At 37.7% G+C, this 25,591-nt stretch overlaps 2 long non-coding RNA genes across 3 annotated transcripts; both read left to right on the top strand.

The window, feature by feature from the left end:
• The first annotated feature begins 1,252 nt into the window (after window positions 1–1,252).
• On the top strand, window positions 1,253–7,563 carry LOC137176961 (uncharacterized). Its single transcript, XR_010925907.1, has 3 exons — window positions 1,253–1,695; window positions 1,742–2,704; window positions 7,427–7,563. It is a non-coding gene; the product is annotated as an uncharacterized lncRNA (long non-coding RNA).
• An 8,923-nt stretch (window positions 7,564–16,486) lies between these two features.
• On the top strand, window positions 16,487–24,614 carry LOC137176960 (uncharacterized). Of its 2 annotated transcripts, XR_010925906.1 has the most exons (4): window positions 16,489–16,745; window positions 16,790–20,965; window positions 22,187–22,248; window positions 22,551–24,614. It is a non-coding gene; the product is annotated as an uncharacterized lncRNA (long non-coding RNA). The 2 variants fall into 2 exon arrangements; XR_010925905.1 differs by having other exon boundaries at window positions 16,487–20,965.
• Window positions 24,615–25,591: the final 977 nt, after the last annotated feature.

The following is a 25,591-nucleotide window of genomic DNA, read 5'->3' as shown; positions in this document are numbered from 1 at the left end:
TCCAACCTGAAGGACTCAGGATTGATTCTGTCTGCTGGACTGGAGAGTCCAAACTGTAGACTGGAGACTCTGAGGTCAGTTCATCGACTGTGTTTTCCTCTTGTACATCTTGTATAGACCCAGTTATTTAAATTCATAATAGAAGTTTCACATTTAATTTGATTAATTTGTATTTCACAAATCACTAAAATGTTTAAAATCCAAAATGCCTGAACAGTTGATTTCACTTTGAATTTAGTCTACCATCGAAAGGGTCTGATATTTGTAAGAAATTATTGAAATTATTGGACAACTTTATGTTAGACCAATTTAATATTTAATATTTTTTTGTACGTGTGTGAAACTCAAATCTATAAACCAAATGGGAAAAAAGTTCAAGACTTTCATTACATATTCAGGAATAATGTCTTATATTAAACATTGAGAACACACTATTTTGTAGGAACTTATACATAAAGTCTCTCTCACACACACTTTAATACTCTCATACAGGAGAACAGACAGAGAGAGCAAATCATATTTCCAAATGCAGTTTGTATCTCAAGTCGTGTTTTAGCTGCTACACTTCAACATGTGCATGATGCTTCCTGGCAGAAAATGATGTTACTTTGTGTAGCTGCACCAGCAGTTAAAAGGGAAGTCATGTGAAAGTCTGGTGTTTGGCACTGATCACAGTCAGTCAGCGGTGATGATGAGAGTAAATCTGTGGTTGGAAATAAGTTCCCCAGTAGGAGGAAAATACTAATTTTTCTGTATATGCTCAAGTTCTGTAGTGTTTTAATGAAGTTACACTTAATTGTTACCATTTACAGGAAGAAGATAAATAAAAGTAATACATAAGCTTTAAATCCAACATGTCTAATTTGATCCATTTTACAGTCAGCAGCATTTTATTGATTTTTGTTGACATGAATAGGTGTCTGAATGTTGTTGTGTCCATAGAGGCCATTTATGAGATCAATGTAGATCCGAGGAGAAAAAAAAGAAAGAGAGAGAGAAACTTCCCATTCATTCAGTATTTCGTTTGTGGATTTTGATGATGTAAAAAAACAGTGAGAGCTGCATCAACCAGATGTTGTTCTTCGTAGATTGTCACATCTCAGTAGCCAATGGGATTGTTTACATGAATCACGTGACACAGACAGCGCGGAATATCTAAACACAAAGCATCGCTCAACTGTAGCTCATAGTTCTGAGTGACAGAACAAACATCGGAATTCAACATGATGGAATAAAAACGGTAAGATTCATATTATTGTTGTTGAAAGTTCAATCAGTGAGTCAGTGACAGTGAAAAGATAAACGATGGACAGATAAATAACAGTTTGCTACAGATGGTAGTTGGTCAGCTAACGTTAGCCTGGCGCTGGGCAAGTTCACGTTTATCCTACTAATTGCACGTAAATTACACATTATTATTAAAAGAAAATAACAAGCAGATAGATGTTTAATTGTGCCCCTTGGCTGTAGACTTAACTGTTGGCCCGTGCGCCCGGTGGGTGTATGAACAGGCTGTATATACTGTACATGACCACCTAATATATGTATATGAAGTAACGTTTTTTTTTACCATTTAATATTTATCTCATCACTTCTCGCACTCTTCACTTCTTTACACTATTTGAATCCTGTTTACAGTTCACAGAAACGGTTTCACGTGTATATATTCATTCCTTGTGTATATTTCTGAAGATTGTTGTTGTTGTTCTGTGTAAGAACATTGAGAGCCACTAAAGCGGAGTCAAACTGCTTGTATGTGTAAACATACTTGGCCAATAAAGATGATTCTGATTTGTAGGATAACGTTACGGGTTATTTACCATTGAAGGCTCCAGCAATTTTGATTAAATGTTGATTAACTGTTAGATTTGTCCAACACATCTAGTCTGATCTAATTAACCTCTTAAGCCCTAGGCCTCTGGCTGAGGCCCCTGCTCGAAAATGGCATACTCATAATAAATATAGTATATCTCTGCAACTATAAAGTTTATTGAACACTTTCTATATCATAATAAAGGTAACACGTATGAGATTTATGCAGAGGTGTAAGCATCAGTATAGATGTTACTGGGTCAGAGTAAATGAAGATGGAACATGGCATAAATGAAAGATTTCATTTCCACCTAAAAAAAAAAAAAAATTAACAGTATTATAGTAAATATCCCCTTTGAAATTATGCAGTCACAGCCCAAAACCTCTAGTAAACCATAAAATAACATGTGAACATTACCTGTCCCAAAAATGACGCTAAGAAGGTGAGGCAGAACAAAGTTAGAGAAGTTTTAGTGGAGAAAAAATTCCGAATTAGCTATTTGTAATTACATCAAAGGTAATGTAATCCTAATGTAATCTGAGCAACGATCTCAGCTAACCTGAGCAATAGGCATCAATATCTCCGGAAACCATTGGTCGATTTGGACCATATTTGGACGGTTTAGGCCTCTAATCAAAGCTCACAAACTCCGCTATCGATTGCTTTTGACTGAATCTGTGTCAGTACTACGATTCAACCACTAGATGGAGACATAGACCGTGTGTTCGCATGGAAGGCTTAGACGATGGCCGACTTCACTCTGTCCTTCCTACCGGGAAAGTGGATACAGAAAGGCTGTAATCAACTCAAAATGACCCAGAGACTTTGCAGTAGCCATTACTAGTGGTTTTATGCGGCCAGACGCAACTTTTGATTACAAAAACAGCAAAGGTAAGACACAATTTGTAGTTGTTGATGTAAAAACGGAAGTTTTTCTATATTTTCTACGTTTTTTCCAGTGAGTTTTGGTCGGATAGTGATACGAGTTATATTGCTGGAATCGGTGAAATCTCAGGATTCATTTGATGTGTGTGGATAGCGTGAAATGAAAGATATCAGGGGCGCCTTTTGTTACACGCTCACAGTTGCTTGGTGTTTGACTTGTGTTTCGTTTAGGAAGAAATGGTTACGCTGGCTTACTAGCCGAGCTTCTTCTCAACAAAACGGTACGTGGTGTGATTATGCTCTTCCGTGTTAAATACCCTGTGACGCGTTTGCTTCTACGATGGCAGCGCTGCTCCCGCCGGCGGGGGCGCTCGGGCTGTCCTCTAGTGAAGCTGGAAGTTGTGCAGCTGTTTGCTGTGTTTAATGCTTTGGAAAGTGGCGGACCAGTTGTTGAATAGCAACAGACGGGAGCTCTGTAATTTCTGAATTAAGTCATTATTTGTGTTATTTATCATTTAAGTAACCTGGTGTTTGCTTATTTTTTTGTTTTAACTTCTAATGTAGTCTACTCTTCTTTTGTGTCAAACATAGGTAATGGTAAATGGTAAAATGATGTTACTTTATGTACAGTACATAGTGTATAGTAGGTGTTTATCTACAGTATATAACTTGCAGCCTGCTCAGATATACAATGATGTGAGTGAAATATTACACATTTTGTATTTTAGACTAAAATAAATGTATATAATTTGTTGGTACAGTGGACATTATAGTGTAACAATGTAAATGTGAAACAGTTTACCCCAATCTCCCCACAACAGACATCATCTGGTTAGTTTTATATAAAACAGTCTGCAGACGTGATCTATATGATGGAGTGACGTGTGTTTACTGTAGCTAACGTTAGTCCAGCTGCTGGAAACAGCTGCTCAGCTGGACGGATGTCCCGGGGACGAAACAATACTGTTGCTGTGACTTTATCTGTCCATTTACTGTCACCGCTAAAATGCATTTATACTCAGATCAGGGGAGTGTTGCTTAGACAGTTCATCGCTTTTGTGTTGATTTTGTTGGAAGCATGTGTAATTAGAGTCCTGCTGTCTGACAGTCAGCTCTCAGCCTGCATTAACCGAGCAGCTGCTTCTGTTCAACATGTTAGTTTAGCGTTAGCATGAGCCTCAGATAGCTAAACCGCACAGCCGCCAGACAACAACTCTGTGGAGTTTTCACAGCTTTATGCTTCAGAGTTCAACCAGACGACACAGTGAGCAGATTGAGGCTCACTGCGAGTCTGCAACTGTTTTTCTTCGTCGGAAGGCAGGGAGGTGCGTTCGTTTTACAGCTTGTGCGGCCCTTACGGGCGGTCACCACAAACACCTGTAACTCAATCAGTTGAATTATTAATGGCAATTAACCCATAATCGATGAATCATTGACATCCCTAATTTATATCATCTATTTTTTCTATACCAGTAGGCTCAATTTGCAGCATAGCCAAGTCTATGTGAAATTTCTTAATAACCTAAACATGGATGAGGGTGGATGTGTTTTAAGGCACCACAGTTGAATAAGGACAAAATAATCCATGTTCTTCTATCAAAATGAAACTTAGTAATATACACTCTCATCCAATATATTTCTGTATTATAACCTTTAATTTTTATTATGAAATTATGCAAATTAGGCAAACTTATGTAATCAGTCAGAACAAATATAATTATTTCAGGTGCGTTGTCTTCCCTTAATCTTATGTGTATAATAATCATTAATTAATAAGAAAATAGAAATGTACAGCAGGGGGAAATAAGTATTCAACACATCAACCTTTTTTCAGGAGACATATTTCCAGTGCAGCTATTCATATGAAATTAAGAGCAGACATTGGTATTAAATCAATAAGGCAACACAGCTAAAGAAATCATAACATCCCAATCAACAAAAAACTTATGTGCATTGAATTGGAATGACACAGGACAAAAGTATTGAACAGGCAGTAAAAAAAAGCACTGAACCAAGTGATTCCATTAATTAGTCCTCTTACCTGTGCTAATTACAATCAGCTGGGTTAGTGCATGTGGCTGTTAGCACTTCCACTCTTTTAAAAAGGGTTAGACATCTGTGAAGATATTATTTGTTACCAAGCTGTCATGCAAGAACCATCTCATGATGATTAGAGACAAAGAGCTCTCCCAAAACCTTCACAACAAGATTGTTGAGCAACAGGAATGGCACAGGTTACTGACTGATTTCTCAACTCCTAAATGTTCCCATAAGCACCATTGGGACCATTATCTGCAAGTGGAAGCAGCTTCACTCCACCATCAACCGGCTACACACAGGAGCTCCTCACAAGACCGCTGACCGAGCAGTAAGAAAATTAGTCAGAAGAGTAGCCCAAGATCCAAGGACCAGTCAAAAAGAGCTCCATGATTATTTGTGAAGTGGTGCTGAAATCTCATAATTTTACATCTTGTGTTATTTGTTTAGCAGGTGTCAAGTAATATAGGTTAACAAATTACAGGTGAATAACATGACCTGGCTGCGCCTTGAAAAAAATTTCACTGAAAAGTTTTTTTTTTTTTTTTTTTTTGCTGTAATCCCTGTGAGATTAATATGATGTAAAAGTTGTGGTGACACTAAACTGCAGACATAAGGATGATGTTATGTTGATCCACACTGAGTATCTTACTATTAACGTCTATTTTCTTCTTCAGTAGTTTAATCTATTGACTGTATCAGAGCTGCAGATTTGAAACCTTAATATAAGATGAAAAAGCTGCACTGGCTAATTCACTGTTAAGTCACTGTGTATTTATTGAAGTAGCAGCATGTTGTCATTAATTATTAATGAAGCTCTTTTTCACTGTTTGTATTTGACAGTTTTTAACCTGCATCCTGTTGGGTTCAGGTGTTTGGAGTTTCCATTTTCTAAACTTGTTCATTCTAAACCTTCTTCAGCTCTGAACAGATTATGAAACATTGAATGATTTCAAACACAATAATCTCATGGATGCTGAAGGGAAAAAAATTTTTGACTTAACTTTTTTTCAACTGGTGTCCAATGACGAGCGCCAAGGCATGAAGTCACCTCGGGTGTCTGGAGGCATGCCCCCCCTGCAAAATCTTTTTTTAAATGATGCAATTTGGTGCATTCTGGTCATGATTTTTATTCCTGGCAAAGGCACCAATTTATACATGAAAAGCATAAAATAAAATATTTGACCTTCATAAAGTATGCTATTTCTCTCCTTACTGACAAAACACTTGTAGGCCTACTTATTTTAACTATTCAACTATATTTTAGAATAAAAATAACACAAATATCTGAACTTATTATCTTTATCAACTTTAAACTTTTCATGTTAACATATGTGACTGAACACTGATAATCAATAGTCTTATTGATCCTCCTTATCGGTTTAGTTTGTTATCAATACTAAATAAATCCTTTTTAAAAAAATAAATGATAAAAGAATAAATTCAGAACAGGATTAGAATTTATTTATATTATAAATATAACTAAACATTGTTTCTAGAGCTGCAACAGTCATGTTTACAACAGCAAAGTCATTTTATAAACTCAATAATATCTCTGGAAACAAATGTAAAATGTCAATAAAATAAATAATATTCCCGACATGAAAATACTGAGTGAAGTTTAGAAAGAAAGAAGAAGACAGACATCAGTCAGTATCAGTCCTTCCTCCTGTCCTCCTCCTCCTCCCTCTGCTGCTGATGTGATTGACTGCTGCAGGTACCGCTGGTAGAGAGGAGAGGCTGCTTTGTCTCAGCCAGCAACTGAGTTTACAAGAATGAGCCACATTTGAAGATTGGTGGCAAACTAAGCTAAACAGTTAGACTACATACAGACAGCTTTAGTTTTAGCTTGTTGCTAACAATTAGCTATTAGCCGAGCTAGCGCGCTGTGGTTGTGTAAAACATAGCGGCGGTGGATGAGAGACTGCGGACAGAGCAGTTGAAAATATCACTTTTCTACATGTTTATGCTTGTTGATCAGGTGTATTGATAGAGTATTGGCTTTTTACTCGCTAAGGTGTAATTGCACTTAAGAAGTAACGAGCGTAGTTGTCAACTCGATTAACGTTCACTTCACATGTGATCTGCTGTTCACTGACTTTGCTGTGTGTGTGTGTGTGTTTGTTTGTGTGTTCGTGTGTCTGTGTTTGTGTGTGTGCGTGTTCGTTTGTTTGTGTGTGTGCGTGTGTGTTTGTGTGTGTGTGTGTGGAGGAGAGGCTGCAGCTTGAGAATAAATTACACCAAAACATTAAAAAGTGCTGATAAAAGAACCGGTAACATCGGAGCTTATCAATACTACAGTCTTTAATCATTTATCCTCGGGGCTCGTTTAATACCGGGTTTCGGTACCCATCCCTACAGAGAAATAAGTGCACATTAAATAAAACTGCCATACCTTTGATTATTTTGGAGAAAACAGACATATAAATCGATGCATAAACAACCGCAGGAAGCTGAAACAAGCGTTGATGTCTGGAACAATGAACGTCTCTTTCCCTCGCCGTTTAATCGTTTACAAAGTGAAAAAAGCAGAAATGTGGTGGCAGAGTAAAATCTTTTTTGTGTTAGTGGTAAAAATAAACAGACTATGATGGAACAAATAATTCACTTTTGATGGAAATCCATCTGTAGACGGAGCTCTTGCACCCATGTAATCTGCTTCTAACGCTACATGATTTCTTCTTTATTCAGATTGAAGAGCTGCAGTTTGTCAGAGAGCAGCTGTGCTTCTCTGCTCTCAGCTCTGAAGTCCAACCCCTCCCATCTGAGAGAGCTGGAGCTGAGTGGAAACTACAGTCAGAACGGTTCAGAAAGGAATCTGCAGTTTGATTTTCTGGAGAGTCCACACTGTAGACTGGAGACTCTGAGGTCAGACACCATTTCTTACTTCTGTGCTGAGATTAATATGATGTGAAAGTTGTGGTGACACTAAACTGCAGACATAAGGATGATTTTTATCAGGTAAAATCTCCTTCAGATTTACACATTCAAATGTTGTTTTCGAACATTTAAATACTATTTAAAGGCCCCCTCCAGTGTATTTTGGCATTTTTGAGATATTTCATATTTTTCTGAGTCATTTTCTTACCATGTTGATTAGCCACAATGTTCACCAAATATTTGTGGACAAAGAACTTAATTTTGTGCTCAAAGATCCAAAATGTCAGCTGTTGTTAAAACGTAACAATGACGTATGACTATAGTAGAACGCTGCAGTCATACGTCATCCTCATAAAATCCCTTTGTTTTTGTGAGCATCACATAGGCTGCTGATACAGTATCAGGCGCCTGTGTTTCATACTAAATAGTCTACTGGATGCAGACGTGCTGCAACAACAGATGAATGCTTCAAATAGAAATCATTTATTTCAATTAAACACTCTCCAACCAACATGTGCACAGAAAATAAGGGTAATGTGGTTAAAGCAGGAAAGTCAGTAAATCAGTGTGCAGTGATGTATAAATGAATGTGGGTGATTGTTACAGTATCTGTTGTCCACAGCTGTTTATACTGTATGAAAAGCTTCTCCTTCACTTCATTAAATCCCTGCAGCATCTGAAGTCAGCAGGACTGATATGTTGATAAATCTGCAGCCTCTGAGAAGTGCTGCGCCAGAGCGCAGTGCCGTTACGCACCACCGTTCACTGTGTTTAACTTCATTAAATCTCCTGATGACACCAGGCTGCTAAAGTAGAAACACACACACCTCTACACACACACTGTTAAAACTTCCTGTAAAAACATTCAACAACTGGCAGCAGGGTTGCCATTAAGTTACTGTAAAATTAAATTTTTTTTACTGTTACTAAAATTTACGGTTTCGTGCTGTTAATGAAAAACACAGTATGATCTGTTTTTTCATTGCTTTATTAATATAACTGTTTTTTTTTCTTTTACAGTATCTTACAGTTGACAGATTTGTTTGATTGAACTATTTAGTTTGTATTTTTTTTACAATCATTTTAATAAACCTATTTTTTAACCTAAATGAATACTGACTTAGCAGGTTAAACACATAGGAATAGTCACAATACATACAATTAAAGACACTTTTGTTAAGAAAAAGGTTTTAATAGACCTGGTTGTCATTCTTCATAAAATCTCTGTCCAAAGCTGGCTACAAGCACATAATGCAAACCAGAACAAAATGTTCTTTAGGAATGAAGAACAGAGCTAAATCACTGATATTTCAATCATGTAATTACAGTGTAAGAGAAAAAAACACAGCTTCTTATTGCACTTGACTTTTTATTTGAATATAAAGTTGGAAACTTCACATGCAGAACAATTGCATGTTAAACAAAAAGCTGAAACAGAGCGTTCTCTCTCAAACTGTCTTTGGCTTTTTGATGGAAATAGTAGTACAAGGCACTTAGGCTCAGAAATATTGACATGATCAACTATACAGTATCACCTTTTTTGACTAACAATATATTTAAAAATCTGAAACAGTGTTTAGAAAACCAAAGCAGGTGACCAGAACAGAACAGTTCAGTTGAATAAAACTGCATCATTTGCTGTTAAGCAGCTTTTAACCAGAGGACTGTTCCACAAAGCAGGATTAGAAAGTTAGGCAGATAAGTGTGAAAAGATGACATCATCATGATAGTGTTTTGAATCTGTAAAGCAACATTTGAATGAGCTATTTGGATATGATACAATTATGATTCACAATTCAAGTTCATGATAACAAACCAAATTTCACAAGTTTTACCATTTTTAAAGTCATGTGGTAAACTTACTAACCTTGCTTTGTGGAGCAGCAACAGTTACAGACAACTGAGCTACATCACAGAATTACAAGCAAACTCTCAGATAATATCTGGCTCTATATCATGTAACATCTGAATATACTGGAGATATTGTCCAGCCTTAAGGCATATCAGTGGTACAAATAAAAAGATGAACATTACATAAATAAAAGATGTTTTGTCAATATAATGCTGTCTGTCAAAAACAGTTGAAATGTAAATGAAAATATAATGAACAGCAGCAGACATGTTACATCATGTCCAAATATGAACTGTATGTCAGGCTCTAACAAGGAACACGGTTCAGTGCAGAAGTCCAAGTATTGGGCGATGGCAGGGGAGTGAGTTAGTTAATGACTTATGGCCCAGTCAAAGACATCAGTTCTCCCAATCCAGCCTTGGTAGCCCTCTGACTGTGTGTGTGTGTGTGTGTGTGTGTGAGAGTTTGTTTTTGTGTGTGTGCATGTGCGTGTGTGTGCGTGTGTGTGTGTGTGTGTGTGGAGGAGAGGCTGCAGTTTGAGAATAAATTACACCAAAACAATAAAAAGTGCTGATAAAAGAACCGGTAACATCGGAGCTTATCAATACTACAGTCTTTAATCATTTATCCTCGGGGCTCGTTTAATACCGGGTTTCGGTACCCATCCCTACAGAGAAATAAGTGCACATTAAATAAAACTGCCATACCTTTGATTATTTTGGAGGAAACAGACGTATAAATCGATGCATAAACAACCGCAGGAACCTGGAACAAGCGTTGATGTCTGGAACAACGAACGTCTCTTTCCCTCGCCGTTTAATCATTTACAAAGTGAAAAAAGCAGAAATGTGGTGGCAGAGTAAAATCTTTTTTGTGTTAGTGGTAAAAATAAACAGACTATGATGGAACAAATAATTCACTTTTGATGGAAATCCGTCTGTAGACGGAGCTCTTGCACCCATGTAATCTGCTTCTAACGCTACATGATTTCTTCTTTATTCAGATTGAAGAGATGCAGTTTGTCAGAGATCAGCTGTGCTTCTCTGCTCTCAGCTCTGAAGTCCAACCCCTCCCATCTGAGAGAGCTGGAGCTGAGTGGAAACTACAGTCGGGACGGTTCAAAAAGGAATCTGCAGTTTGATTTTCTGGAGAGTCCACACTGTAGACTGGAGACTCTGAGGTCAGACACCATTTCTTACTTCTGTGCTGAGATTAATATGATGTGAAAGTTGTGGTGACACTAAACTGCAGACATAAGGATGATTTTTATGAGGTGAAATCTCCTTCAGATTTACACATTCAAATGTTGTTTTCAAACATTTAAATACTATTTAAAGCCTCCCTCCAGTGTATTTTGGCATTTTTGAGATATTTCATATTTTTCTGAGTCATTTTCTGACCATGTTGATTGGCCACAATGTTCACCAAATATTTGTGGACAAAGAACTTAATTTTGTGCTCAAAGATCCAAAATGTCAGCTGTTGTTAAAACGTAACAATGACGTATGACTATAGTAGAACGCTGCAGTCATACGTCATCCTCATAAAATCCCTTTGTTTTTGTGAGCGTCACATAGGCTGCTGATACAGTATCAGGTGCCTATGTTTCATACTAAATAGTCTACTGGATGCAGACGTGCTGCAACAACAGATTAATGCTTCAAATAGAAATCATTTATTTCAGTTAAACACTCTCCAACCAACATGTGCACAGAAAATAAGGTTTAATGTGGTTAAAGCAGGAAAGTCAGTAAATCAGTGTGCAGTGATGTATAAATGAATGTGGGTGATTGTTACAGTATCTGTTGTCCACAGCTGTTTATACTGTATGAAAAGCTTCTCCTTCACTTCATTAAATCCCTGCAGCATCTGAAGTCAGCAGGACTGATATGTTGATAAATCTGCAGCCTCTGAGAAGTGCTGCGCCAGAGCGCAGTGCCGTTACGCACCACCGTTCACTGTGTTTAACTTCATTAAATCTCCTGATGACACCAGGCTGCTACAGTAGAAACACACACACACTGTTAAAACTTCCTGTAAAAACATTCAACAACTGGCAGCAGGGTTGCCATTAAGTTACTGTAAAATTAAATTTTTTTTACTGTAACTAAAATTTACGGTTTCGTGCTGTTAATGAAAAATACAGTATGATCTGTTTTTTCATTGCTTCATTAATATAACTGTTTTTTTTTTCTTTTACAGTATCTTACAGTTGACAGATTTGTTTGATTGAACTATTTAGTTTGTATTTTTTACAAACATTTTAATAAACCTATTTTTCAACCTAAATGAATACTGACTGAGCAGGTTAAACACATAGGAATAGTCACAATACATACAATTAAAGGCACTTTTGTTAAGAAAAAGCTTTTAATAGACCTGGTTGTCATTCTTCATAAAATCTCTGTCCAAAGCTGGCTACAAGCACATAATGCAAACCAGAACAAAATGTTCTTTAGGAATGAAGAACAGAGCTAAATCACTGATATTTCAATCATGTAATTACAATGTAAGAGAAAAAAACACAGCTTCTTATTGCACTTTACTTTTTATTTGAATATAAAGTTGGAAACTTCACATGCAGAACAATTGCATGTTAAACAAAAAGCTGAAACAGAGCGTTCTCTCTCAAACTGTCTTTGGCTTTTTGATGGAAATAGTAGTACAAGGCACTTAGGCTCAGAAATATTGACATGATCAACTATACAGTATCACCTTTTTTGACTAACAATATATTTAAAAATCTGAAACAGTGTTTAGAAAACCAAAGCAGGTGACCAGAACAGAAGAGTTCAGTTGAATAAAACTGCATCATTTGCTGTTAAGCAGCTTTTAACCAGAGGACTGTTCCACAAAGCAGGATTAGAAAGTTAGGCAGATAAGTGTGAAAAGATGACATCATCATGATAGTGTTTTGAATCTGTAAAGCAACATTTGAATGAGCTATTTGGATATGATACAATTATGATTCACAATTCAAGTTCATGATAACAAACCAAATTTCACAAGTTTTACCATTTTTAAAGTCATGTGGTAAACTTACTAACCTTGCTTTGTGGAGCAGCAACAGTTACAGACAACTGAGCTACATCACAGAATTACAAGCAAACTCTCAGATAATATCTGGCTCTATATCATGTAACATCTGAAGATACTGGAGATATTGTCCAGCCTTAAGGCATATCAGTGGTACAAATAAAAAGATGAACATTACATAAATAAAAGATGTTTTGTCAATATAATGCTGTCTGTCAAAAACAGTTGAAATGTAAATGAAGATATAATGAACAGCAGCAGACATGTTACATCATGTCCAAATATGAACTGTATGTCAGGCTCTAACAAGGAACACGGTTCAGTGCAGAAGTCCAAGTATTGGGCGATGGCAGGGGAGTGAGTTAGTTAATGACTTATGGCCCAGTCAAAGACACCAGTTCTCCCAGTCCAGCCTTGGTAGCCCTCTGACTGTGTGTGTGTGTGTGTGTGTGTGTGTGTGTGAGAGTTTGTTTTTGTGTGTGTGCATGTGCGTGTGTGTGTGTGTGTGTGGAGGAGAGGCTGCAGTTTGAGAATAAATTACACCAAAACAATAAAAAGTGCTGATAAAAGAACCGGTAACATCGGAGCTTATCAATACTACAGTCTTTAATCATTTATCCTCGGGGCTCGTTTAATACCGGGTTTCGGTACCCATCCCTACAGAGAAATAAGTGCACATTAAATAAAACTGCCATACCTTTGATTATTTTGGAGGAAACAGACGTATAAATCGATGTATAAACAACCGCAGGAAGCTGAAACAAGCGTTGATGTCTGGAACAACGAACGTCTCTTTCCCTCGCCGTTTAATCATTTACAAAGTGAAAAAAGCAGAAATGTGGTGGCAGAGTAAAATCTTTTTTGTGTTAGTGGTAAAAATAAACAGACTATGATGGAACAAATAATTCACTTTTGATGGAAATCCGTCTGTAGACGGAGCTCTTGCACCCATGTAATCTGCTTCTAACGCTACATGATTTCTTCTTTATTCAGATTGAAGAGCTGCAGTTTGTCAGAGATCAGCTGTGCTTCTCTGCTCTCAACTCTGAAGTCCCACCCCTCCCGTCTGAGAGAGCTGGAGCTGAGTGGAAACTCCAGTGTCAACGGTTCAGAAAGGAATCTGCAGTTTGATTTTCTGGAGAGTCCACACTGTAGACTGGAGACTCTGAGGTCAGACACCATTTCTTACTTCTGTGCTGAGATTAATATGATGTGAAAGTTGTGGTGACACTAAACTGCAGACATAAGGATGATTTTTATCAGGTAAAATCTCCTTCAGATTTACACATTCAAATGTTGTTTTCAAACATTTAAATACTATTTAAAGCCTCCCTCCAGTGTATTTTGGCATTTTTGAGATATTTCATATTTTTCTGAGTCATTTTCTGACCATGTTGATTAGCCACAATGTTCACCAAATATTTGTGGACAAATAACTTAATTTTGTGCTCAAAGATCCAAAATGTCAGCTGTTGTTAAAACTGAACAATGACGTATGACTATAGTAGAACGCTGCAGTCATACGTCATCCTCATAAAATCCCTTTGTTTTTGTGAGCGTCACATAGGCTGCTGATACAGTATCAGGCGCCTGTGTTTCATACTAAATAGTCTACTGGATGCAGACGTGCTGCAACAACAGATTAATGCTTCAAATATAAATCATTTATTTCAGTTAAACACTCTCCAACCAACATGTGCACAGAAAATAAGGTTTAATGTGGTTAAAGCAGGAAAGTCAGTAAATCGGTGTGCAGTGATGTATAAATGAATGTGGGTGATTGTTACAGTATCTGTTGTCCACAGCTGTTTATACTGTATGAAAAGCTTCTCCTTCACTTCATTAAATCCCTGCAGCATCTGAAGTCAGCAGGACTGATATGTTGATAAATCTGCAGCCTCTGAGAAGTGCTGCGCCAGAGCGCAGTGCCGTTACGCACCACCGTTCACTGTGTTTAACTTCATTAAATCTCCTGATGACACCAGGCTGCTACAGTAGAAACACACACACCTCTACACACACACTGTTAAAACTTCCTGTAAAAACATTCAACAACTGGCAGCAGGGTTGCATTAAGTTACTGTAAAATTAACATTTTTTTACTGTTACTAAAATTTACGGTTTCGTGCTGTTAATGAAAAATACAGTATGATCTGTTTTTTCATTGCTTTATTAATATAACTGTTTTTTTTTTCTTTTACAGTATCTTACAGTTGACAGATTTGTTTGATTGAACTATTTAGTTTGTATTTTTTTTACAATCATTTTAATAAACCTATTTTTTAACCTAAATGAATACTGACTGAGCAGGTTAAACACATAGGAATAGTCACAATACATACAATTAAAGGCACTTTTGTTAAGAAAAAGCTTTTAATAGACCTGGTTGTCATTCTTCATAAAATCTCTGTCCAAAGCTGGCTACAAGCACATAATGCAAACCAGAACAAAATGTTCTTTAGGAATGAAGAACAGAGCTAAATAATAGAATAAAACTGCATCATTTGCTGTTAAGCAGCTTTTAACCAGAGGACTGTTCCACAAAGCAGGATTAGAAAGTTAGGCAGATAAGTGTGAAAAGATGACATCATCATGATAGTGTTTTGAATCTGTAAAGCAACATTTGAATGAGCTATTTGGATATGATTCAATTATGATTCACAATTCAAGTTCATGATAACAAACCAAATTTCACAAGTTTTACCATTTTTAAAGTCATGTGGTAAACTTACTAACCTTGCTTTGTGGAGCAGCAACAGTTACAGACAACTGAGCTACATCACAGAATTACAAGCAAACTCTCAGATAATATCTGGCTCTATATCATGTAACATCTGAATATACTGGAGATATTGTCCAGCCTTAAGGCATGTCAGTGGTACAAATAAAAAGATGAACATTACATAAATAAAAGATGTTTTGTCAATATAATGCTGTCTGTCAAAAACAGTTGAAATATAAATGAAAATATAATGAACAGCAGCAGACATGTTACATCATGTCCAAATATGAACTGTATGTCAGGCTCTAACAAGGAACACGGTTAAGTGCAGAAGTCCAAGTATTGGGCGATGGCAGGGGAGTGAGTTAGTTAATGACTTATGGCCCAGTCAAAGACACCAGTTCTCCCAGTCCAGCCTTGGTAGCCCTCTGACTGTGTGTGTGTGTGTGTGTGTGTGTGTGTGTGTGTGTGTGTGTGTGTGTGTGTGTGTGTGTGTGCGTGTGTGTGTGTGCGTGTGTGCGTGTGTGTGTGTGTGAGATTGAGAGGGAGAAAGAATTAGACGAATGAGACCAGCTGGTGTTTTGATAAATAGAAGCGAGTAATGGGATTGAGTAATCTCACCATCTTACATGAAGTCCCACTTGAAGTCCATCAGTTTCCTCAGCAGAGTGGATACAAACTTTCAAACATTCAGATCTTTATTTTAAATCAATTTTGATAACATTAAAACATCTGTGACCACATAGACTTTATACTGATCCACACTGAGCATCTTTTTGGTCTTCATATTTAATATAACATGAAAAAGCTGCACTGGCTAATTCACTGTTAAGTCACTGTGTGTTTATTGAAGTAGCAGCATGTCGTCATTAATATTAATGAAGCTCTTTTTCACTGTTTGTATTTGACAGTTTTTAACCTGCATCCTGTTGGGTTCAGGTGTTTGGAGTTTCCATTTTCTAAACTTGTTCATTCTAAACCTTCTTCAGCTCTGAACAGATTATGAAACATTGAATGATTTCAAACACAATAATCTGCTTCTAACGCTACATGATTTCTTCTTTATTCAGATTGTGGTGCTGCAGTTTGTCAGAGATCAGCTGTGCTTCTCTGGTCTCAGCTCTGAAGTCCAACTCCTCCCATCTGAGAGAGCTGAATCTGAGTGGAAACTTCTTGAGTTCTTCAGACAAGAATCTGCTGTCTGATCTTAAGAGTCCAGACTGTAGACTGAAGACTCTGATGTGAGTAGAGAGTTGGAGTCAGTCCGTGCTGGTTTCAGCAGTTTTGTATTAAACACAGTTAGTATCAAAGCAAAGATCCAGTATTTCCTGGTGAACCTCCAAACTTCTTAGTGGCTGCCTTCCTCAGTGAAGCTGTGAGAGGAGAACGGTGACATGCTTCAGGATCGGACACAACGACAAAGAGAGAGAGAGAACAGTCAGCCAATCAGATCAGCCAGAAGCTTGTTGTGATCATGTGTTTGAGTCGATGTGAAGACGACTGTTGTTGTTGTTGTTGTTGTTGTTCATGTCTGCAGGAAATAAAGCTGGATTACAGCTGACAGCCTTACAAGATGTATAAAGACAGTGGTCCTCATTCATCCAACTGTCGTACCATCAAATCTGATCTGAAAGTGTTTGTTCTCTCATTTCAACACTAAAGAATTGATCAGTTCATCTTTGTCAGAGTTCTAAGATCAGTCTGACTGAAGCCTGCAAATCACTGGCTCTGATTTCACAGAACCATCATTACGTTTAGTAACCATGTGGTCTTTATACAGACCAGAACCTCTGCTGAAGTCCAGGAATCACATCTTTATATCTGTCCATCACTTATTTTCTTTCCTCCAAATATTTTCAATGACAGCCTCCATTTTTATTTGTCAAATGATATTTCAAAAGCAGATAAGATGTTGATCAACACACAGAGACTCTTGCTTTCACTTTAACAGCAGGTCACATGTAACAACAGTAAATGTGTCACTAAAGTGTTTGTGCAGTAATGATGTGTTCATGACTCTCTGCACTTTAATTCCTCTGTGTACTTCAGTGAAATCTGCAGAGTAAACAGACTTGATGCCAAAAGTCTCTGCAGGTCTGTGAGATCGGAGCTCAGTGTGTTCACTCCAACACATTAACATGAGAGCTGAGAGGAAGCAGGCTACGCTGCACAGCTGCTCCACTTCTGGTCTGAACAGGACTGAAGTCCCTGCTGGTCTTTATACTGGATGTGCTGCATCACTGACTGACAGCTGATGAAGTGAGTCTCACTAAACACTGATTTATGACCTCTGTTGTTTCTTCTTCTCTCATCAGATGCTTCTACTAGTGATCTCTGTCAGAGTGAGTGAACATCCAGGAGTTCGTGTTGAGAGAGGATCAGCTGTATCCTGATGATCCAGAGAGGTTGAAGCAGCAGCAGCAGCTTGTGTGTAGAGAGACTCTGACTGGGCCATGTTACTGGGAGGTAGAGTGGAGAGGAGAGCTTCATCCAGCAGTGACTGACAGAGGAATCAGAAGAAGTGGAGATGAGTCTCAGTGCTGCAGTCTGAACTGATCTGAGAACAGCTCCACTGTCACACACAAAGTCAAGTCCACCATCATCCCTGTGTGTTCCTCTGGATCTGACAGAGTATCATCAGTGTATCTGGACTGCTCTGCTACTGCTCTGTCCTTCTACACAGTCTCTGCAGACACACCCAGACTCCTCCACTCAACCACCTCCTCCACCCTCCTTCTGGACCTGAGTCTCAGTCTGGATTTTGGTCCATGTGGATCATCTCCAGCAGAGGCTTGTTTAGAAACACTTGTAAAAATCATGTCTTTGTATTTAAGTCTTAAATTCCTCTTTACTTTCAAACATGTGACCATCTGTATCTGTTGAAACCAGAGTGACACTGCAGATTATTGCAGAATCACTTGACACTATAATTATTAATTAATTTACAGGATTTATAATATGGCATCTGAATTTACTTTACTACTGCTAGCCAAAGTACAACCATTTATAAATCTAAAAAGATGTTGAAAAGCTGATTCATACCTTCATTTCAAGCTGACTTGATTACTATAATGCACTTTTTACTGGCCTCCCAAAAAAAAACACTTGAGAGACTTCAGCTCATTCAAAACTCTGCAGCTCAGATATTAACCAGAACCAAGAAGGAGAGAACACATTAGTTCACTTTTAGCTGCTCTGATCCAGCTTCCTGTAACATTCAGTATTGACTTTAAGGTCCTCCTCCTCATATACAAACAAAGCCCTTAATGGGCTAGGACCAAGCTACATTGCTAACTCCCTTGTTAACTATTTGCCCTCAAGAACACTGCGATCATCTGGAGATGACCAACAATAGCCGAAAGAAAATCGGGAATGCAGCCTTTGTCAATTACGCCCCAAACCTATGGAACATACTACAGATAGATATCAGGGAAGCCAGCTCACTAAATATTTTACTTTATTTTATACATTCTATGTATTTTATGTGTTCACTTTGTTTTAATTTAATTTTATTTTATTCTTATTCTTCTTATTATTATTCAGTATGCATTCTATTTTATGTGTCAGTGGGTTTTATCTTCCACCTTATATCATGCAATCCATGTAATTTTAGTATTTTTCACTTTATTTTTCACTTCATCTATTTTATCTTATTTTTATTATCAAGTGGGCTTTATTTTCCATTTCATGTTACACGGGTGCTGAGGTCAGTGGTAGGTAGATTTGAGAAAAAAGACTGTGGTTTGTGTTTGGTCAGCTTTGGGTTGCACCTGACACAGAGAAGACCCACAGTGAGGTCAAACCCGAGGGAAGATGTTCCGATGTGAGTCTGTGTCTGATGGAGAAATGGGAGGTTCTTCAGAGACCTATGCACCGTATATATATATCACATATATATTACATATTATGTATTGTATATTCACTTTATTTTATCTTATATTTATTAACGTTATCAGAAAAAAGTTTAAATCATTCTTTGATCTTTGTGTCATAAATTATATTTTCCTTCTTTGGCACACAGCATAGCCTCCTCCCCCTTGCACGCATGAGAATATTGGCGCAGCCAATCAAAAATTTAGTAGGCTAGTAGTGTGATGCGTGAAACAAACATCCCTCAGAATTATGTGTGATCTGTCAAATAGAGGAATCAGTGCAGCATGTAATTTTTCACTGTCATAAATACTCCTGAGAAGGAGAAACATTAAAGAGGGAAATCAGGAAGCTTGAAGTGGAAGAAATTAGTCTAAAAAATGTATTTGCCATCAGGTTAGTGAGTCTGTTTCATTATATGAAAGAAACTGGGCTGATCAAAAGAATTTAGTGTTCAGTGAAATATAGGAGATGAGTCATAACATTTTTGATATGCAAGAATGTTTGTTACTTCACATCTATGGCACTTTGTGTGTTTGTTCTGTTTCATTTAATTAAAGATTAAACAAGACAATAAACTTTAGTCTTTGTTATTTGATAACTGCTAATAAATAAAACAATTTGTATAGTAGCAAATAAAAACTGACTGGGCAATTTGATTTCTGACCCACCAAAAAAAAACATTAACATTGAACCCTGTATACAGTTAGCTAGTTTAGTCCAGTGGTTCCCAACCTAGGGGTTGGGCCCCTCCAAAGGGTCACCAGATAAATCTGAGGGGTCGTGAGATGATTCATGGGAGAGGAAAGAAGGAAAAACAAAGTTCTGATACACAAATCTGTTTTCACTTTTTGGACTTTTTCTCTCATCTTTGATTTTTGGTGAAATATTAGATCATTTGAACATTTATTGAAATGAAACCATGTGAGAAGTTTTGAGGGAAAAATCACTATTTGGTGGAGCTGTTAACAACTCATAGACATCTGACATCTGGAAAAAAAAGTTGTATGAGAGAGTAGCTGCACCGAAATGAGCTCCTGAACACATCTCAAACTTGGACCTAAAAAGTGGAACATTTTGCAAAATAACCGTCAAATAATCTTTAGAAAGGACTCTAAAGAAGAGGTAACAGCATTAATCAGCAAGAACAGAATATATATTATCATCTTTGGATATAACAACTAGCTAGCTGTCAACTGCTAACTGTATTTTTGTTGTTTAGTTGAATATTGTGAATAAAGTTTGTGTTTATTTGTCTTGATAGTGGCAAATAATAAAAAGTCAGACTCAGACCACGTCGTGTCTTCTGCAGATCAGAGACGAGCCCCCACCACTGCCAAGAGGTTTTCGTCTTGTATGTTTGTATTGTCGTTGATTCCACCCCCTTAGTACCCCCTTAATAGGGCCCTTGCCCCTCTATTTGGCTGCCGGGAGTTTTAAAAGCCAGCAGCCTGTGTGTCCCTGAATGCGTCATGTTGTCGCACACTGTCAAGTTAACGATCAAGGTGATGTTTGTGTTTTTTTAAATCTAGGTAGGAGGTAAAGTACAAATCGGCTGCATTAAAACGCAAAGAGCGAGAGAGTAAGAAAAGCGGATCATCAAGCTAACGTTATTGCTAGCACTACTAGCCTGACAGCGGCTAACGGCCAGACTATCCAACCTCACTTTGCTGTGTGTTGAGCGGGACATAAACATCGACAAAGACAAAGTGGCACCATGAAGGAGAGGAGGATGAAGTTTTAAAAGGGATCGTGATATGTATAAAGTTGATTAACCTGTTGGAATTATTTTGTTCTATGGAGGATGGTGGAAGACACAAATGGACTAATTTACACTAAACTACAGCAGGCTGAGCAGCGACAACACTTGGTGAGTGAAACATGTCACTTCCATAACTTATGGAAGTCATATGATGTACTGGATCTTGTACTGGGACTGACAAACTCGCCGAGGTTTTGAATAAGGTGCATCTCCCCAGTTTTGCATTTCTAAGTGGTTCAGTCACCTGTTGACTGTGTGGTTTGAGAATGAGCCTGTGCAGAAGCTGCTTGTTGCTTGTGAGAGTTCATTCCTGCAGAAAACAAGAGTAAGTCGTGTATTTGATACATGCAGTGATACTTTTTTACATGAACAAAAACTCATAAAGAATAAACATAAAGAAATATGTGTGAGTCATGCATCTACAGTATGATATGTGCATTGTTTCTTTTTGATGAGAACATGAATATGCTGTCTAGATGCCATCTTAGAGTTTTCTAATTGAATGTAATGTGGTTTGTTGTATTACACCACTATGAAACACTCTGTTTTGATAAAATGACATGTTATCCTCCGGTATACCTTATTTCTTTATAATGACCTGTCTGACTTGTTCTCTGACCACAGTACTGATATTATTAATGCTTAGTTTCACACTTAATTTAGTTAACCTTGATAAATGTTTGAGGTCACAAGATGATAAAAAAAAGTATCATACAAAAAAAGAGCAATTTCTGTTCATTTATTCAGATTTTTCTCTAATTGCGCTGCTCTTTTCTTGCGAAATGCTGGACGTTTTCACCTTTTCAGGGCTCAACAAAGATACAAACATCCATAATTAGTCTTTCTTAATTTAAATGTTGGTTATGAAGAAATCAGTCATAATGTGAAATTAATGTGTTGTTTAACTCCATGTTTACCGCATCTCGGCACCTGTCTGTGTCACTGCCTGTGGTGTTGTAGACCGCCGTGTCTATTGTGTTGTTGTTATTCCTGTGTAAGAAAGACATGGTACTGAGTCAGTGCACCTGACCTGTCGCTGTCTATCGGCGATGATGCTGAACTGTAAAAATTGTACTTAAGTACAGTAGTTGAGTAAATGTGCTCAGTTACTTTCCACCACTGCTGGCTGAACTCCTGTAAAGATTACAGGCACTGCAGTATTTTTGTGTTGCAGCTCCACCATGTGTAATGATGCAGTATTGCATACTGATTTTTATTCCAATAAAATACGAAAAGCATAGGACTTGAGACGCAAGAATTAAGTTTTGAAATCAGTCTTGCTAACTACTACATCATCTGTACTGTTGCTAAAATAATGTCTTGTTTCAGCATCAAGTCAACATTTCTGAGAGCGCAGCTGGACTTGTGATTCTGATGCTCCAAATTATATGGTTAGTTTCATTTTACTTTGTTTTATATGCCAACGTGTCCAAATGACTTAATTTTATTTAGATAATGTCCCGTTGCTGTCTGTGTAGTAGTGTGTACTAGTAGATTTATTACTATAGTGGCCTGTATGAAACACATCAGCAATTTGCAGCAATATTCCAGTCCTCAGTGTTGCATTCCTGGATGGATGCAACACTGAAGAATGGTGTGCTATTTATAGCTAACAATAATGATAGTAATAATAATAATAATAATAATAATAATAATAATACAGTTTATAATACACACTGTTTTTGTTTTTCAGGCAGTTCACAGGGATAAACGCTGAGGGAAGAACCCCGTCCTTTCACCAAAGACGGAGAAAGATGACATCAGTCAACCCTTGTGTATTAAGTCTCCTAAAGAAACTAATGGACTTTTGAGTTGGACTTGATATGAATCAGCAAACCCTCTCACCCACCCACACAATCAGTCTCTTAGCCACACTTTTCATTTACTCACTGAGTTAGTCTCGGTTACTCGTAATGACTGTCACTCACTCAGTCACTTTCTCAGTCATTCACTCGCTCATTACAAACCTTTATAAACACACACTTTGGACAGTCTGGTTACAACTTGCATTGTCATATCCCATATTTTTGTGTGTATATCTGTTGATTTATAATGTTTTTCTGTTCACCAGTCTCAGAGCAGCATGGTGAAGTACTGTAGCTAAGACTCTGTATCTTGGTAAGACTGTTAGCCCTAGCTAATTATGGACAGAGTGAACGCTCTGGCTGTCCTCAAAAGGAAGGGGCTCAGGACTCGGGTGGTGATTTGATCTCAACTAAACTCCCATTCTTCCCCTTCACCCCCCCTTTTTACAGTGAACCCAATGTGCTAGATGAGTCCCAATGCCTTCTGCAGGAGGGTAACCTCTCTAGGTACAGTGGCCCTCTCTCTGTGTATGTCCCGTTGGTGCGTTCTTGCATCTGTCCGCCACTGGGAGGGGTATCGCCTCAGGACAGCCTCCTCTATTGGCCGCCTCGCCGTTGATCACTCATCCACATCCAATCAAATCGCCTTGGCCCGTCACACCTCCCCCCGCCACCTCCCACTTACCTGTCTCTATCTCTTTCTGTGTGGGTCCAGTGTGCCTTGTCTCTGTCCCCCCCAAAAAACTTCCTGGCATTAGTGAGACAGCATTGATAATGACAGAAATCGTCTCACTCAATTAAGGAAACCAGGATTTAAATCCACCACCGACTTGTTTAATGTACATACATTTGAATGCAGTTTTAGAGTCTGGCTTCAGAGGTAGTTAAACCAAAACTGAGTTTACTGCAGCTGACAGCTGTCGTCGTGCAATCATAATGTCAAACATACTGTATATCCTATTAACTCAGTGTATAATGTGCAGCAGAATATTTTACTTGTGACCAAAGACTGTAGCTTTATCTTGTCTTTCAGTGGTCTCCAAAGTTATATCAGCTTCAAAATAGCAATTCTGAAAAAAAGCTCTCACATGTTGCAGTGCCGTTTATGTTGTTTTGTTTGTGTCTGTGATGTTCAGAACAGCAGGCGGCAACACTCCTCTTACTGCGACTGAAGCAATGCAGTAGATAGCTGTCACTTCGTTGCTCATTCCATGCCTTAACGGAGAAATATTAACACGTCTGTCCATATCAACACGTCTGTTTAAGATGAGTTTATTCTGTGCAGTGAAAACCTCATACCTCCAATAACAGCCACTTTTAAGGAAAAGCTTAAATTTTGCTGCCCTGATTCTTATACCTGACATATTTGAGTCTTTAATATATTTTAAGTCATGGCTTTATTAGAGGAGAAGTTGGGACAAAATCTGCTACAGTCCATTAATGATTGATCATGATACTGATGATGTTAAGTCACATAATACAGGATCAATATGTGCCATAATTCACACCAATGCACTGTGAGTCTTTTCTTATTGGCTGCTTCTCTCTATTATGCTGTATGTCATTGCTGTGTTAGACTTTTACTGATTTCTTTTGATTACGTGTGTCGCCGTTTGTGAAAATATTTGGATACATGGAGATTAAAGAGGGTTAACTTATGCAGTGGGAAAGGACACAGCTTCTCTTTGTGCTTTCAATTCAGTTCATTCAATACAAAACTTAAATTGCACTGTTATTAATAATAACTGAGCTCTAAAGACATGTGGTCGAAAGAATTTCAGAGGAGCATCAGCATTTTTATTCAGAGGGCCATTGGACTGTTTCATCATGAGTTCCCTTTAAATGTAAGCTGTCTATGTCAAATTATGTCTTCTTTGTGTAAAGTTCCAATAAAGCGACAGTATATCAGACTGTTTCTGGAATATCAGATTAAATGGATATTGTTTACAGTATTTCTCAGCTTTCTGTCTGTCTCCAGGTCACTGTGCATATTAAAATAAATAGATGAAATAAGAAACAAGTCCAAATTGAGCATTAAAATTTGAAAAATGAAAGAGAATGGATATAGCTTGCTTCTGGAAATAATTGGTAAAAATATGGCACAGAAGACATGCTATATTTTAATTGAATTAAACTCTTGAAATGCTCTTTGACTTAGTATCTTTAATCACCATTAATCAATTTTGTAAGTGAGTGAAACCTTTTGGTGAAAATTTCTTGGTAGCAGTATTTTCATCATAGGTGTACAAATTGTATGACAAGATTGAAATGCTCTGTCAAAAACAGGCTTTCAGGGCCCCGGTGTAGCAGCTCGCTTGAAGTTTGAAGTTATAGGTTCAATTCTGACTCAGTCAACCTCACTGTTCCTGTCTGACTCCACAGCTCATTGAATTTGAAGTTTAAGTGAAGCGTAAACTAATGATAAAAACCTTTGGAAACTGTCTCATCTGTTAGACTACTTAAGGTTTTGGGTTCAATCCTGACTTGATCACTAAACTTTTAACTCAGCTGAAGATAGAAAACCTTGAGGTAACTGTGTGACCCTTGTGTTTCACTGTATTGGACGGCTACAGCTGAGTTTTAAGGGTTGACAGTTTATGCTGTGGCCAATTGCTAATTTTGAAAATAAGTATTTTCATTAAGAAATCCTCTGACAAAACACCACATGGTCTATTAGCTCTACCTGTTGGGCAACAGTTTACAGGTTGCCTTGAAGGTGTCAGTTCAATTCTCAGTCATGCCATTGATTTTTTTTTCTATTCAGCCGCACATAATATTACATCAACCTGCCTTATTAGTTTGTGTTCCTTGAAAAATGCTATCATCTGAAAACTCCAAAATATGCCTTGAGACCCCTCAGGTCCACTAGTTCAAGGTGTAGGTTCAAGCCTGTTGTCAGGCTGGAAACATTTAATCACATCTACTTGTT

Source organism: Thunnus thynnus, chromosome 24, assembly GCF_963924715.1.
Source record: "Thunnus thynnus chromosome 24, fThuThy2.1, whole genome shotgun sequence".
Classification (NCBI taxonomy): Eukaryota; Metazoa; Chordata; class Actinopteri; order Scombriformes; family Scombridae; genus Thunnus; species Thunnus thynnus.
The sequence above is the reverse complement of the archived record's forward strand: the minus strand, read 5'-3'. Positions and strand labels throughout refer to the sequence as shown.